This window comes from Cupressus sempervirens, chromosome 8 (genome assembly GCF_028749045.1).
Source record: "Cupressus sempervirens isolate cs-2001-9-10 chromosome 8, ASM2874904v1, whole genome shotgun sequence".
In the NCBI taxonomy this organism is placed as follows: Eukaryota; Viridiplantae; Streptophyta; class Pinopsida; order Cupressales; family Cupressaceae; genus Cupressus; species Cupressus sempervirens.
The window spans coordinates 438,869,661-438,887,153 of NC_143125.1; the positions used below are offsets into that span (position 1 = coordinate 438,869,661).

Consider the following 17,493-nt stretch of genomic DNA (forward strand, 5'->3'; position numbering starts at 1 on the left):
TTTGTCATTCTTTCTGTACCACTTGTGTGAACTTTCATAAGTGATATCTTGGTATTCATCAGCAATGAGTTGGTAGAGAACCTTCTCTATATTGTCCAGCCAGATGTCTAGGACAATTTCTCCAGTGATGCTCTTCACAACCTTCTCATCAAGGACATGGTGTTTTTCCAATGTCATGATAAGCTTTGAAGATTGTTGTTAACTATTTTCACTACATGTGCAAACTTTTTCTAAAGTTTGCCTAATTTTATTGCCTATGTGAAAATAAGTTCATATTGAATTCATACATCATTGGTGGTTAAGCGTAATAGATGATGGAATGACATTAATTCATACTAATTTGAATTATTGAATAGATTTGAACATGTTTTCAAAGTATTTCAAAAGGCTCAGAGTTTAAAGAAAAAATAGAAGGAATACATGTACAAAAGACATTTTATTTCATCAAAGGAAAGTACACAGTGATTATTCGACAAGTTGTTGTAACTATTTGAAAATAAACAGGTTTTGTTTAAAACTTTACAATACATTCTCAATAAAGTTAAAATCTATATATGAGAAATGAACACTAATCATTTAGCAAGAACAGAAAGCATTGAAAGGGATCAATGGTTCCATCATTGCTTGGTATGGAGGCAACCATGTTGAACTTGATGGAGATCTTGGGTTCCCACATCCTTGTTTCCACAACTATGGAGAAGAAGAAAAATGATGTTAGTTACATAAAATGACTAAGCTTAGGAAACAAAGAACATAACAATCAATGTTATCTATTCTCCTTGAAAAAAATAGAGTACATCATCATATGCAAAAAAGAAAGGAGGAGAAAGAACAGCATATTTTAAACTAATAATTTTGTTTCATGTGTAGATATAGGTATAAATACTTGAGGATATAGAAGGATCATGTGTAAATTACATGCATGAAGCCTTCTAGCTGAGATTTGCAGAGGCCAAGACTGAAGAGGTGAGGATGCTATTGAAGGGACACACATTAACTACAAGAGTGAAATCTTCTAGTCAAATCACGAAGGGGTGAAGACTAAAGATTAAGAGGACATTGTTAAAGGAATGTACACAAATTACATGTATGAAACCTTTCAGTTAAATCTTGGAGAGATTGAAGACATAGAAGTTGGACACGAGGCTATTGAAGGGATATAGCATTACAACTACAAAATCTTTCAGGATGCTACATTTTAAATTTTAGACAAGATTGAAACCTTTCAACCATAGAGTTACAGATTTTAAACAAAGGGATATTCAAGGAAAATCAAAAGAGGCTACAAGTGCATAATTGTCATTATTGTTTCATTTTAGTAAGAAAGTAGAGTTCATGACTTCGGAAATTCTTGATAATTATAAAGAGAAGATCTTAAATCAGAAATGTACCATGAAAAGATAAAGCATCACAAAGAAATGCTTTCTCTATCAGCAAGCAAGTAATGATTCAGTATTTTATTCACACCAAACAAAGGTTGGGCTACCCCTATATTCAGTGAGAATAAAAATGAGGTCTAGATCAACAATAGGTTGCATAAATAAGGAACTATTTATCATATAAATTTATAGTATATCCTTCAAATGAGCAGCATTCATCTACATGTAAAACCAGTATAAAGTGATTCTTTAGATAAAGGAAAGATTGTGCATATTCAATATATAAAAGGTAAAAATCACCATATTAATATGCAACTTTCAAAGGTTTACATCAACTCTCAAAGATATATATATCAAGAAAAGTCCTTCAACATTTACAAGCCATTCATATAACAATGAAAAGAAAAAGGGATTACTCATTAAACAAACACATTAAGAAAGTGCATTAATATTTCAATTTTTTGTGCAAATAAAGTCACATAAGCAGATGGAAATATCTATATGTTCCCCATGCATAGAAAAAGTTGCAAGTTACATAAAAATGCACAGGAATCCAAATAGAGTATTAATTTTTTGAGAAAATTTCTATTAATGCAAAAAACACAGTTATAGCCAAAAGACTTTAAACAAAATTCTTAGTAGCATATTATGAATAGACTCACAGTGAATGGACTCAACTAATATGGGTAATATGCCAATAAAGAAAAGCATCAAGATATTGGTAATGTGTATCGAGAGAGCAACCAATGTATAGGGTAGATTTGATTTGAAACAGAGATTCAACACAAAAGAAATAATATAATGTCACTTTCAGCAATGTACACGACAGAAAGTCATGTTTTTGCAATACTCCTAATCTGTAAACTGTGTTGGTCTGAGATTTTAAATGGAGTTTGAAGAAATAAAATAATAATCCTTTCAATTTCGTCCCAATCAGAGTTGTATAGTAGAAGTTATTGTATTCTGTGTACAGCCATATTTGTTACCAAATCAATTGCATAGCAGTAACAAAGCTCTTCTTGATGTGTTGACTGATCAAACAATACCACAGACATCAAAGAAAACCACAGACATCAAAGAAAATATATTCATGATTGAAATGAGTGTGGCCAACATGGGATATCACGGATAGAGGACATGCCAAATTTGTGTGAAAGAGAAACCTCATAAGAATAGGCATGGCATCATTTTGTTTAAACACCCATAACTTACAGTGAAGAGAAACTGCGCCAAGTAGTTAGATAGTTCTTTATTATTGTAGTAAACTGTGAGTGGTATTCATGTTAAAACATTACTATTGGGAAAAGGTAGGTCATAATGTGAATGAAGAGGAAAAGTAAATACATTAACCTACAAGTTGTTGTTCACAAAGGAAAAAATGCATAAATTATTACAGTAAAGTAGAAACAATGAATAGAAGATCAACTATAAGTGCTCACAATAGTTCACAATGTCAGAAAAGATATCTCCACTTTGTACCAATTCTTATTAAAAGATTTAAAAGAAACTTAGTGGGGTCACGGGCATTCAAGAAAGGTTGTGCAAGTTATAGAACAAGCATATTAATTTCAGTGAGGCAAACTAAGAAATGTAATGCAGAGGTAGCTAAAAAATATAGTGACATAATTCTTTGTTAGTAAGCATCATGCGGCTTTCAAGTCATTATCATTTAGACGAAAATGGTTTGAAAAGGTAGTAGGATTCGACATGTAGAGGGAAAAGATGATATGTAATATACTAAACAAGGCAACGATATTAATTCCATGGTTTTCTATGAATTTCCAGTCACAAAGTTTGAAAGCATTAAAATAAAAGGTGAATTGTGCAGAGTACAGTGATAGTAACTTTCATATCTAGGAATTTAAATGTAACAGATATTTAAATAAAGGTTTCATATATTTTGAGTATACAATAGAAAATATACATCATCAATTAACATTATCAGATTTTCGCAACCTATTTGTTAATAACTTGTCTTCTGGATTTGATTGTGTGTGTTTTTTTTACTATCAACGTTTCGGATCATGCTACATGATTCATCATCAAGATGAGAATGTGTAGGAGTAGAGATATTGCAGACTGGGCCTTCCTCAAGAGATATAAGAACAGCAAGGGAGAGCACGTAAATTCATGCAAAGAACAAAAAGAGTACAAACTAATGAAATAAATGAGACAAGAAGAATAAAGGGTAAAAAAGAATTTAAAACTATAAAAATGAATAAAAGGCGATAAAAAGAAAATAGAACAAAAGAAAGTCCAAACCTAAGAAAACCTTAACCACAAGTGCTAAGAGCAAGAAAAAACAAATAAACAAAAGTAAGCAAGCATATATATATATATATATATATACTATTATAAGCATATATTATTATATAGTATATCTAATTACACATATTAATATGTGACCTGAAAGAGCAAATATATATACATATACAAGAATGGATCCAGATATGTGTACACATGTTTATATATATTCATGGGTGTGTGTATATATATACACACACACAAATATATATGCACTAATACATATTCCTATATATAGTATATAAATATATATAGATATATATTAATATATATTTATTAATTTAATATATATATTTATATATTTATATATATGTATATATATGTATATATATTAATATATTAATATATATGCATATATATATATATACTCACAAATATGTATTAATATATATTTATATATATCTATATATAGTATATAAATATATAAAGATATATACTAATATATATTTATTAATATATATAGAAACAAAAATACCCAAGGATGCATATATCAAAAAATTAACAAAAGAATGAAAAAATCAAAAAATCAAAAAATCAAAATAAAAAACCTAAGAATGAAAATATACAAATAAATAAATAATACATAAGAGTGTTATATATATATATATATATATATATATATATATATATATATATATATATATATATATATATATATATATATAAGGAACAAAATACAAGAGGAAATAACAATAGTAAGAAATGGCACAGTCAAAAGAGGAAAGAAAAGGAACCAAGAAGACCATCCTAACGAAGAACAGACCCACAAAACTCAAGCACTACAAAGACAAAAATAAACTAGAACACGCATGGACAAACTAGTCCGCTATGAGCAAGTGGAGGGGGTGATAATGGGTTCACCCCTTTCACCCATCATAGCTAACCTCTATATGGAGTATTTTGAAGAGATGGCTCTCCATTCCTTCCCTCTGAAACCCAATGGTGGAAGCGTTATGTTGATGAGACCAATGTTTGTTGGCCACATGGCCTGGAAAAACTTGAGAAATTTCACAATCACATCAACAATTTAGTCCCCACCATCTCCTTCACCAAGGAGCTTGAGTCAAACAACCAGTTACCCTTCCTTGATGTTCTTATCATGAAGAAATCGGATGGTACCTTTGGTCATCGTGTGTTTCGTAAAGCCACCCACACAGACTTATACCTTCATTCTTCATCTCACCACCACCCTTCCCAAAAATTTGGTATCCTTAAGACTCTTTTCCTCAAAGCCTATAGAATTTGCAATGTAAAAAACTTACCCCATGAACTTGACCACGTGTGCCAAGTCTTCAAGTTCAACGAGTACTCACATAAGCAAATCTCTAAAGCTCTCACCCAAGCCAAGTCCTCTTATCTCTCTTGCAGTAGTCGTCAGACCCCCTCAAACCCTCCTCCTCATTATGTCTCTCTTCCTTTTGTGGAAGGCATTTCCCAAAAAAATAGCAAAATCTTATCCAAAAAGGGCCTTCGGGTGGCCTTCAAGCCCCTCTTGAAATTAACAAATTATATCCCCCTGATCAAGGACTCACATAACTCTCTTTAGGACTTTGGAGTCTACAAGATTGAGTGCTCATGTGGCATGCCTTATATTGGATAAAATGGTCACCCTATTATCACTAGGATCCAGGAGCACGGTGCCAATATCAAACATGAGAGGGTGCAAAAGTTTGCTCTAGCAGAACATTCATATTCTACCAAACATCATATTTGTCTGGAGAATGCAAAAATAGTGTCTAGGGAGGACAATTATTTCAAGAGAAAATTGAAAGAGGCCATTGCCATTAACCACCATCACATTAACCTTAACTGTGATGGCGGGTGGTCCATCAACCATGTGTGGCGCCCCCTGCTTGATACTCTCAACAACCCCCCTTGTGGCATGCTTGATAGACCCCATAATCCTTAATGCTTTCTTGGTTATCTTTTGTTCTCTTTCTTTTAATTTTTTGTATAATGGTGTTTCCCCCCCGCCTTTTTCTCTTTTGGTCTTACCTTCTCTCTCTCCATCCTTTTTGTTCGTTTGTTTAGCTTGATTTCTTGTCTTCCTCCCTCCTTCTTGGTTTGTGTTGATCTCTCTCTCTCCCCCTCTCTTTCTCTCGTCATCCCTTCCTCCTCCTCTCTCTTCCCCCCCCCCCCCCCCCCCCTCTCTCTCTTGCACATAGGCATACACAAATCATGAGTGGACTAGTTTGTCCATGTGTGTTCTAGTTTATTTTTGTCCCTGTAGTGCTTGAGTTTTGTGGGTCTGGTCTTCGTTAGGATGGTCTTCTTGGTTCCTTTTCTTTCCTCTTTTGACTGTGTGGTTTCTTGCTATTGTTGTTCCCTCTTGTATTTTGTTCCTTATATATATATATATATATATATATATATATATATATATATATATATATAAGAATGCACATATATATAGGCAAGTATATATATATATATATATATATATATACACTCTTATGTACTATTTATTTATTTGTATATTTTCATTCTTAGGATTTTTTTTATTTTTTTCATTGTTTTTTTTTTTTTTTTAATATAAATTTTCATTCTTTTGTTAATTTTTTGATATATGCATCCTTGGGTATTTTTGTTTCTATATATATTAATAAATATATATTAGTATATATCTTTATATATTTATATACTATATATAGGTATATATAAATATATATTAATACATATTTGTGAGTATATATATGCATATATATTTATATATTAATATATATATATATATATACATATATATTAATATATATAAATATATATATATATATATATATATATATATATATATATATATCTATATCTATATATATTTATATAGTATATATAGGAATATGTATTAGTGCATATATATTTGTGTGTGTGTGTGTGTGTATACACCCATGAATATATATAAACATATGTGTACACATATATGGATCCATTCTTGTATAGTTATATATATTTGCTATTTCAGGTCGCATATTAATATGTGTAAGTAGATATACTATATAATAATATATGCTTATAATAGTGTTTATATTAGCATATAACAATATATATATTTGCTTGCTTACTTTTGTTTATTTGTTTTTTCTTACTCTTAGCACTTGTGGTTAAGGTTTTCTTAGGTTTGGACTTTCTTTTGTTCTATTTTCTTTTTATTGCCTTTTATTTATTTTTATAGTTTTAAATTATTTTTTTCCCTTGTCTCATTTATTTCATTAGTTTGTACTCTTTTTATTCTTTGCATGAATTTACGTGCTCTCCCTCGCTGTTCTTATATCTCTTGAGGAAGGCCCAGTCTGTAATACCTCTACTCCTACACTTTCTCATCCTAATGATGGATCATGTAGTATGATCCGAAATATTGATGGTAAAAAAGCACACACAATCAAATCCAGAAGAAAAGTTATATACATCATCAATTCAAGAAAAAAACTCACAGTAAAAAGAATAACAAATTATCATGAGAATTGGGATTTAACATCATGATATACCAAAGGTCGGGGTTTAATAAAGTAGTTACACAGAAAATCATAGTGTAACTCTTGATAGCTAGAAGGAAGATTTACATAATTTGGTAAGTGATTTCCAAGCACAAATAACATTTAAAGTGCACAACACAAAGAAGCTACAATTTCTTGGTAATTGGAGTAAATGATGAGATTGAAGTTTCTACGGGAATCTTCAATAGTCACCAAAGATGATAGAGATATCACATATAGCCAAAAAATATGAGCTCATATATCAGTTAACAAAGAAAATATTCATTGAGAAAAACCCATGGTATTTCAAAACAATATTAGTTTTGTTGAAACAATAGAAGCTTACCTTAAGATAAAGAAACAATAATGCAAGTCGAAGAGGAAAGTGTATTTTTCTGTATACCAAAAATAAAATGTATCATGTTCCAAGGAAAATATCAAAAACAAATGTGCATAAAACCTCATGTAGAATCATAGAATCAGGGTTTACCAGTACAAGTGGACTTTGGAAAACCTAAAAATGGATTTTCATTGTTTGGAGAAGGAAAAAAAAACTCCCTATATTAATTTTTGAAACCTTCAAACCCTAGTGTTGACGACAAGGAATCTTCCAAAGAAGACAAAATGAAAAGTGAATAAAGTTTTAGGACTTTTTCTCTAAAGTCATCATCGGATCCCTAAAGATATTAAATCCAATGTAGAAATGAACTCGACTCTAATATAAAGGACAATGTTTTTGTCTTTTGGATTTTAAACTTTGTTATTATTTTTATATATTAGATGTTTTTGTGATCTTTTATCATTTAATATATATAAATGATAGCAAAGCATTTATAATATTTTGTTCATTAATTAATTTTTATTTTTTGTATTTACTATTTATGAAATAATTATTCTAATTTTTAATATTTATAAAATATGATCATGATAATAAATAAAATATTATTTTAAAAAATGTACATGGTTATTGTGAAATTAACATATTTAAGTGTTATCATTATAAAGCACTTCATATTTTTAATTAGTTTAATTGAAAAAGATTAAATGAATCAAGAGAGAGTATCTTTTCGGAGAGATTAAGATAACTAAATGGATCTTTGAGATATACTTTTAGAGACTGAGAATGACTTCCAGTTCACCTAGAGTCTTATTTTCAATAATGGAAGATCTTTTTGGTCAGCTAGATATTACATGGAGTTCATTCTTGGTTGAGGGGGTGTTTGATTTTCTCATGCACTTATTGAGCACTTAGAACTATTTTTGGTGAGCTATTGAGCAATTGAGACCAGTTTTACATGCAGTTCACTTTGTTATGCAATTTTATGCAGTTTTCACATGTTTATGAGTAGATTGATATATGATATTTTTGGATTATTTTTCACATCCAACCTAGGTACTTGAGGGAAGATTTCATGGGTTTCTTCATAGATCAGAGTATTTTGGACCTTATTTTCATACATTTTTCTAATATCTGAGTTAGGGTTTTGAGCCCTATTTATTGTATTTTCACCTCATTATGACATCTCTTCTTTCTTGCTCAAAATTTTTGCACATTGCAAATTTTTGAGTGGATTGTGTGAGCACTTTGTAGCAGAGATTTTTCAGCATTGATTATACCAATTCAACGGTTCCTTCTCATTGATTCTTGTGAAATATTTTGGTTTTTCCACTATTATGTTGTGTTTATCCTTCATTTAAGCTATATTCCTTATTGTATGTTTGAATCTCGATACTTTTAATTGCAATTCTTTGTTTCTGTCCTTGTTCTTTTTGTAGAAAATTGGTAAAGTCTAGGTTTTCCTTTCGAAGCAAGAGATCAGAGGTCCTTGCATAGAAACACTTTTATAATTCCATGATTGTCTGAGTATTGGGAATCATTCATATTGTAGGCAATTTGTGTTGAGTTAATTGAAGTTGCATATAAAATACTAGTGTATCACCTCATTTAGTTGTAGCTTTTCATTTTATCATTTATCTTCTTGTCCCTTCTCCCACATATATTTAATTTTTTAGGTGATCATTGTTTAGGAACCGGCTGGATCAAGAGATTCATCTCTTGATTTAGGAAAACCCACCACCCAAGAGAGTTTCCATGTTTCAATAGGATAGCTAGAAATTTTATCTTGCTAAAGGCGCAATCCTGGTTGACAATAGTTATATTATAATTGGGTGTGATGCCGCATTTACCAATCCACTCTGATTAAGTGTAGAGATCATCTTTGATCTCTCATGGGACTTGTTGAAAAGTACTAGGAATTTGTTCCAATCAATGTACCTAAGCTCTATATTTCTCACTTCTGAGTGCAAATCTATAAAACATGACTTCTTAGATACTCTTTTGAACTTAAAAGTCATAGTTTCAGGTACGCTCTTAGTTTTTGTAGAGGACAATGAAGCCATGGTAACCTACATGAAAGGATGATCATTTGTAAACTTCATTTCTTGGAAGGAAAGAAGACACTCAATGACTTGAAAAAAATAGGTGAGAAACTGACTAACATGCTAAAAATGAAAAAGACAAGAAAAATGTGCACTTGTGCACCTTTGCAAGTGCGCAGAGTGTGAAACATACACAAAGAGGAGCAAGAGGGATACGAGGTTAGGTATATGCACACCATGCATAATTGCATGTCTATGTAGGTGTGCAATGTGTGTAACTACATACTATGGAGTTGAGCACAAAAGTGTTGTTGTACATGCTTCAAATAATAGGGGAGATATCAAGGTTGCACACTTAGGTAGATACACATGGTGCACAGATGTGCACTAGGAATATACCTTGGTGTTTTCACTATAAGGAAATGCAGATGTTCAAAGATGCAAAAGTTATGCACTCTAGGATCTCAAGGATTATAATGAGTGGACCTAGGAAGTTTGCTTCTATTTATGGGCCTAGGGTGCACATAGTGAGGGGGTTGTGCACCTATGTAAGGTGTACATGTGTGCATATGTACAACTCTACATTGAAGGGGATATGGGGAAGCTTCTCACCTTGCACAAGTGCCCAAGGTGCACACTTTTCCTTGTTTTCATAATAATAAAAAATCTTCTATTCTCCTTCATCCAACTCCTAGACCTAAGTTGTGGCACTCTCACTTCCCAAGGTACCCTAGGGAATACTCTATTCGAAGGAGCAATTTCACATGATATGGAAAAGAAAAAGGGGCTCACCAATTTTGAAGGTGAAAATGAGGTGTGTGTTGTGAGACTACAATAAATAGCCTCGACAAAAGGAAGAAATGACAAAGGCATTTCTTTACTAGCAATCAATCTAAAAACTTGTGTCCAATTAGAACTTAATTCCTAATATCACAAGAAGATTTTCAAAGACCTCAACCCAGAGATCAGACTTTTAGCTTTCATGCTCAGTGTGTTCTTAGTGTCTTAATTTTGTTAATGCTCGTAGCTGCCAACCACCATGAGTATACGACAACTTAGGAATAATCTTTTCCTAATCGACAATTTCTTTGAACTCTCAATCAACTTTCAATCACTGTGTGACCAAATGTAAGAATCCATTTGGAGGGCTCTTTATCAGACATTAGTTACATGTCTTTGTAGCTTGGTGATCTTGCTTGTTAACTTTGTGGAGCTCACGTGTTTCCATTTTATTCTTCCTTGAATTTTATTTGTTTAGTGAGCCAAAAATTATGTTATGTAGCATCATTTGATCGATTTCTTTTCCAAACATTTGAATTCCATTATGTCACACCACTCTTCATTTTCTTTTTTGTTCCTTGACAGCAATTAGAGTATGTAGTCAAAGTGTTGCTATTCTTTCTTTCTCTAGACTTTTACCAGTTTAAAACCTCTTATTTTCCTCCTTTAGTGAACTTTGGAAAACTCACATACTAATAGGTGATCTTCGTAAGCTTATGGAGAAAACCTCTTCTTGAACTAGATAGTTTCAAATCACCCTTAGCTTTTATCCACTTGGGTTGAGAGCAACCTAAAGAATAATTTCTTTAAATGAGTAAAGTGTTGAGAATAATCAATTCGTAATCTAATTGGGAGGTTGAGAAATTTTTTTTGCCAACATGTGACACCTATTGTTGGTGTTTTAAAAAGTACTAAAACTACTAAGCGACAAAATGCTTAATACTAGAATGACAGTACATACACAATCTAAAGACTAGCCTATTCTTATTAACAATTGCATATGCAAGGTATTTGGGCCCAACTTCAACAAAACCACAGATGGTTTTCTACTCTTTTGGCTTTGCAAAACCAGGGTGGGTGTACCCAGGGATGGTTTAAAACTGGAACAACTGTATGAGGATTATTCTTTGTTTCATTCTGATTCTCATTTCATGATCCTCAAACATATATATAATTCTTACTAACTTGGTAAACACATCCCATAAACAGATATGGCCAAGAATTCTTCTATAGATCTGCAGATGTTCTCAACAACAATGGCTAACTGAAGCTAAAACATTGCATGCAGACAAGTGCTGGCCAACTTTGAAGATCTACAGGAAATAAAAGTAAAATTTGATTTGATGATACATTTGAAATAACCATTTATAATATACTTCTCCTTCAGCTGAAATAACTTGATTAGTGCCTAATCCATTAGGGTTCAGAGTCTATAGCAAATTCTTAGATATAATTTGTTGCTTTACAACAAATTCTATCAGCAATTCTTATCAGAATTTATCATTCAAAATCCTTTTCAATACTTAAGGAATCTTATCACATTCATCAAAGCCTTTATTTAATCCATTGAATTAATAGCAATGATAAATGGATATACAACCTAATTAGATTGCATTCAATTGTACAAGCTTTTACTCATACAACATCAAGGTAGCTAAGTATTTAGGAGACAAAATTCAGAAAGAACTGATATGGGGACAGTTCATAATTTGTATTCATTTCCTTTGAAAATCGTATATCCTTTACAGTAGACTCAGAATGGCCTTCAAAAAGAAATACAGCTCATTCTATATTCATGTATTCTCAGAGAATTTGATAGAAAAATACATTACAAACTTGCTTTTCAAATTTGGACCAAAAACCAGACTAAGTACAATACTTAGAAGAAATAGAATTCGGACCATTCTTTAGCCTTGGAATCTCACTTAAATAGTGTGAGATGCAACAAGCTTCAAGCTAAAGAAGGTGACAAGTGTCTTCTAAAGGATACTGATAAATGTCTGTCACAAAAGACAAAAACAAATAACAAAAAAGCTAATACATCGAACAACCATTGGTGCGTCCCTTTCTGTTATGCTTCTCAGTTGTTGAAACAAGAAAATAAGATCTCATTCTTCAATTATTCTTCATCCTCAAAGTAAATAGCCATGAGGTTTGAAAGTGATGTATCATCTTTAGTTACCTGTAAATTTATTTCAACCTAGGGATTTTCCATGTCCTCATTATTAACTACGAGGGTGACTTTTACTTTTACATTTTCCTCCTCATCATCTTCTGACATTTGTTCTAGAAACTGATTTTTCCATTTATTAAAAGCATCATCATCTAGCCAATCAAAACTTAGAGCTTCTCTTTGTATCATTATTAAAGAATTGCACTTTCTTCTAAATCATCAAATTCTTTTCTCATAGCAATATAAAATAACTGTATTTTTACTAGCTCTTCATTTGTCTTTTCCTAGAACCAGTGGCCAGTCTCACTCATGATGTTTACTATTCTTTCGTTAAATACTTCATCCAACTCCCTTTTCCACTTTTCCTTTTCCTTTATTGTATCAACAGATTCTAAAGCACAAGGAAATAAAGTGAATTATTCAGCCATATATTTGGAAAAACAGAGTGTTAATCTTCTCTGTAAAGAATCTCTTTCATCATCAAAATTCTCTAGCTTATTTAATATATCAAAAATCTTCTCAACTTGATGATAAGGCATTTGGACTGTAGATATACATATGATTGTAACATCATTATTTCTCTCCCTCCATTTCTGTGTAAGAAGAGTCGGTTTATTCTTATCTCTGTTCAACTCATCCATGAGGGTTACAATTCTTGTCAATTGATCAAAAAAGGTTCACCATTGTATTTTATCCCTCAAATATATCAAACCCTGCTTTAATTTCTCTTCATATTGATTTATCAATTCTATCTGCAACTCATGAAATTTTGTTTTTTCCTCTTCAAAATCCTCTGCAGTATAGAATTGGGGCCTTTTAGGGGTGTTAGGTATTTCAATAATATGGGTTGATCCAGATCCAACCAATGGTTGTGAAGGGTATGCAATTGTAGGTGCACTGGATTCTCCCATTTATCTTTTCCCAAGTATCCTCTCCATCTAAGACATTTTGTTTTCCATTGATTGTATCTGTATACCCCTTTCCTCATATGCTTTCAGAACTTCTTCAAACCTAGAATTGAGTTGGGCAAACTTATCTTCTTCTTGTCCAGATACAACACCACTCAATTTTAGCATTTCTGAAGCCATTCCTATTACTTGTTTACTACTTACCTCACCAGCCCTGTATACTGTCAATGTACCAGTATGTTCTGCAGTGGGAAACTCATGCATCTTGGTACTTTCTCTCTTATCTATGGACCACAAAACAAGGGCTTGGTGGTCATCACTAAATTTGACCCCTCTATGAGCCTGTAGTACTTCTTCAGTGGTTGTTAGTTGAACATCCTTCTACTTTCTTACTGAATCAAAAACAATAGCATTTACTATATCCCATTCTGGCAGAAGGAGGACTCTTGATTGTCTAACTATTTGCCTTCCAGCTTCAGGAGTGAACCGGGCAAAATCAGTCAAAAACTTTGATTTTACCTTTTGCTTGATAGACGGGTCAGATTTATTTGGTTGCTCAGCCTTGATCTTCTCACAAGCTTTCTCAAAATTCTTTATATTTAATCTCCATAAAAACTGAGCAAAAGCCCTAGATCTTACAAACGTTTCATCATTAATAAATCTTTTAGAAGCCTGGGCAACAATTGGGTCAATTTCCTTACCTTGGTAATCAGCAATGGTCAGGTCCAATGAAGGTGTAGGAGGTTCTTGTGGCTCTCCCATATCCAGGTCTGTAGAGGTGACAATCACATCCCCTTCTCTTCCCATTTGTCTAAGCTTTTCCTTTAGAGATGCTTCATCATCTATCTGGATTGGAGACTAGCTTGGGGAGTATTGTTCTTTTTGAGTAGAAGAAGACCCCTGCTCTAATTTTCGTCTTTTTGGAGAGCTGGCTGCAGATGGACTTCTTGACCTTGGCTCCTTATGAGGGGGTACTTGTTGCACACTTTGAACCATGACATAACTTGCCCTTTTCTACAATGTATATTGGCTAGGAGTTACCACATTCCTACCACTCATTCTTCTTTGTATTTCTACTACCTTGTCTGGGTGTGTCTTAATAAATATATCTTTCTTTTCATTCATAGTCTGAATTATTATAGAAAAATTATTCATTAATGCCTTTATTTTATCTCCCTAGTATTTCTTATCTTTCAATGGGTCATACTGGGGGTCAAAAGCATTTATGAATTCCAAGTTTTTACTAAAAACTATCCATTTCTCTTTCCTTAATTCTTGCTCCTACAATGTGAAAATATTTCTGATTATATCTTCCGGATAGTAAACTTGATATACCATATGGGAAGCTCTTGCCCTTTCTCTTAATAGATCATAGAATCCTTCAGGGTCAATGAATCTGGCGTGAGATTCTGCCATGTTATATTTATTCAAAAACAAATTTAAATGCTTCCACCCCTTTTTAACAAAAACAAAATCATGCACTTCAGTAACCATTGGAAAGAAAGTGCCCTTCTTTACCAATTCCCTCTCATCTATAGTACCTATATGCCATAAGAGCTCGGCTATCCCTATCTTCAAAGGTACATGAAAAGGTAACACATGAGGTTTTCCTAAGAAACCATAAACTCTTATTACTGTTGAAACATTGTAGGGAATTATATCCCCCCAGTTGTGACTGACAAGTAGCCCTTTAGCATGGTCCTTAGGTCTGACCAATTCTAATAATGCTTGTGGGATTCTAGGGCTATCTCCTCTTAAAAGCAGTCTAAGCTTTGATGCAAAATACCTGTCAAATCTTACATAACTAGCATCAGTGGCCTCTGAAGTCATATCTACACTCCATAACTGCACTGGATTCCTTTCTCCATCCTTTGTGATTTCTAACTCCATACCCTTGGAGAAGAAAGTATATCATTTGTACAAACATACATGCATCATCAATGAATACCAACAGAATGGTTTGTTTACTTTCCCCTTTGCTATTCCAACTAGACCGTTGTGAATCTCTTTTGCTAGGAAAGTGGCAAAATCCAGAATAGTACTCATTCCAAATTGAAGGGTTTGAGCAATTATAAGGACCACAAAACCTCGAATTCGATCACCCTCATCTATCCCCAAGATCTTGCAAAGAGAAAAATATAGTGCTTGAGCTCTCAGATTGAAATGTCTTCTTAACAATGGCTCTGGAGTACTAGCTGTGATCACAGGCAAATTACCAACCCTAGCAGCATGCTCCTATAGTGGCCCTGTTCTCAAGTACACTCGTTGTGCATCATATCTAGCTTGCAGATCATCCAGATCAATGATTTCATGCATAGCGTGGTTAGGGTTTAGGTTGAAAACCTCACTGAACAGCTCAGGGAAAACCCTAAAAAGGTTGACCCTGAATGATTTTTTACCCACCCTGTGATAGGATCATACCTCTTTGCCAGGTCCATCAATAAATCACTATCAAAGAAGAAACTGAGGACTACTAATTTTCCAATGTCAAATTCCCATACATTACTCATAGGAGTGTCCAGTTTTTGCTCTGAAAACCATTTCTTAAACAACTCCAAACCTCCCATGGAAACCTGGGCATCCCTTATCCAATTAGCTTTTTCATAAAATCCTTCTGCCACAACCAATCTAGGGTTTTTTGGAATGAGTCCCCTTCCCTTAGTTATTTCATGCACTGATAAGGGGAATTGTTCGAGAAAATCATCATGCACTAAACGTTTTAGATAATCTTTTTGTCCAGTAAACTCTTTTTGGGGCGGCATTTTTTAATGAAACTTTGGAAAATTCACAACAACAGATGCTTCAAATTTTACTCAGAAAGTCACAGAGCACTTACCCACCAAAAATCACACTTTTTCACTATATGATGTCTTTTGCAATTTTATTGGAGTATTAACCAAAAAATTCCGTGCCTTAGCTCTGAAATCTTGAATGCATTTTTCTTCTTGTGCTTTGGTGATTCATTAATGGTGAAATCGTGGGTTCTTTTTATGAATTAAAATCACACGTACCAGGTCTGGATCACATTTACTCTTAGTAACCGTTGCCCGCAACTCACACTCCAATTTGAATCCCATTCATAGATTTTATCAGATCGTACGGTCCTAATTTAAAAATAACAAGCTTTACAGTCCTTTTTAGAAAAATGCTATGTGTCACCATTGTGCTTACTCGCATTACTTAAAAACCTACATCTTCATAATGCGGGGATGCGCCAACCGTCAATCAGGACAAGATCGACGATCAGAATAATCCATTGTGTATTCATGACCAGCAAGCTATACTGACTAATAGGAAATTGCCATATTAGCTCATACTGTCTGACAACACTTCATGCCAGCAGATACCGTATCTTCTTCTGAGCAAGCAAGTGTTTGACGTCATCACGGACACGCGTCACAAATGCGCTTCCCCGCATTACGTAAAAACCTGCATCTTTATTATGTGAGGATGTGCCAACCGTTGATCAAGATAGGATCAATGGTGATAAGACTTTCACCTTCATTAAGCAACCAAAAAATCTTCTGTGCATACCTGGCATTACACGTCATCATTCGTTTGCAATGTAGCATATTGAAATACAAATATCTGACCCCACTTTGCCATGTGTCACCACTGTGCTTCCCCGCATTACTTAAAAACTTGCATCTTTATTATGCGAGGATGCACCAACCTTCGATCAAGACAAGATCAACGGTGGTACTGCTTGGTAAGTAATCTTCATAGCTATGCCAACGAATCAACCAATGATATCGCAGAAAAATGAAACGTGTGCAAAAGTACTGACAAAGCTGACATACAAGAGCTTTTGCGGTGTACTGGACCTCATAAAACATCAAGGGCTACACATCACAAATGTTCTTCCTCACATTGCTTAAAGACCTACAACTCTATAATGCGGGGATACGCTAACCCTTGATCTCTGATAGATCAAAGGTGACTGAACAACACTTCAACTTGGCGTCCTTTCAAACGAAAAATCGTAATTAGAGGTACATGAAAGGTTTACCCAGAGAATTTTGATGTAAATAAAACATTAGGATAAAAAGCCCCACCAAAATTTGAAGAAAATACCTTTTTTCAAAAAAATTTGAAAACGAGGG

At 33.2% G+C, this 17,493-nt stretch overlaps 1 pseudogene; it reads right to left on the reverse strand.

Moving 5' to 3' along the window:
* LOC149543101 (phosphoribosylformylglycinamidine cyclo-ligase, chloroplastic pseudogene) overlaps positions 1-16,808 on the reverse strand; it is a 65,182-nt pseudogene extending 48,374 nt beyond the window's left edge.
* Between the last annotated feature and the right edge of the window lie 685 nt (positions 16,809-17,493).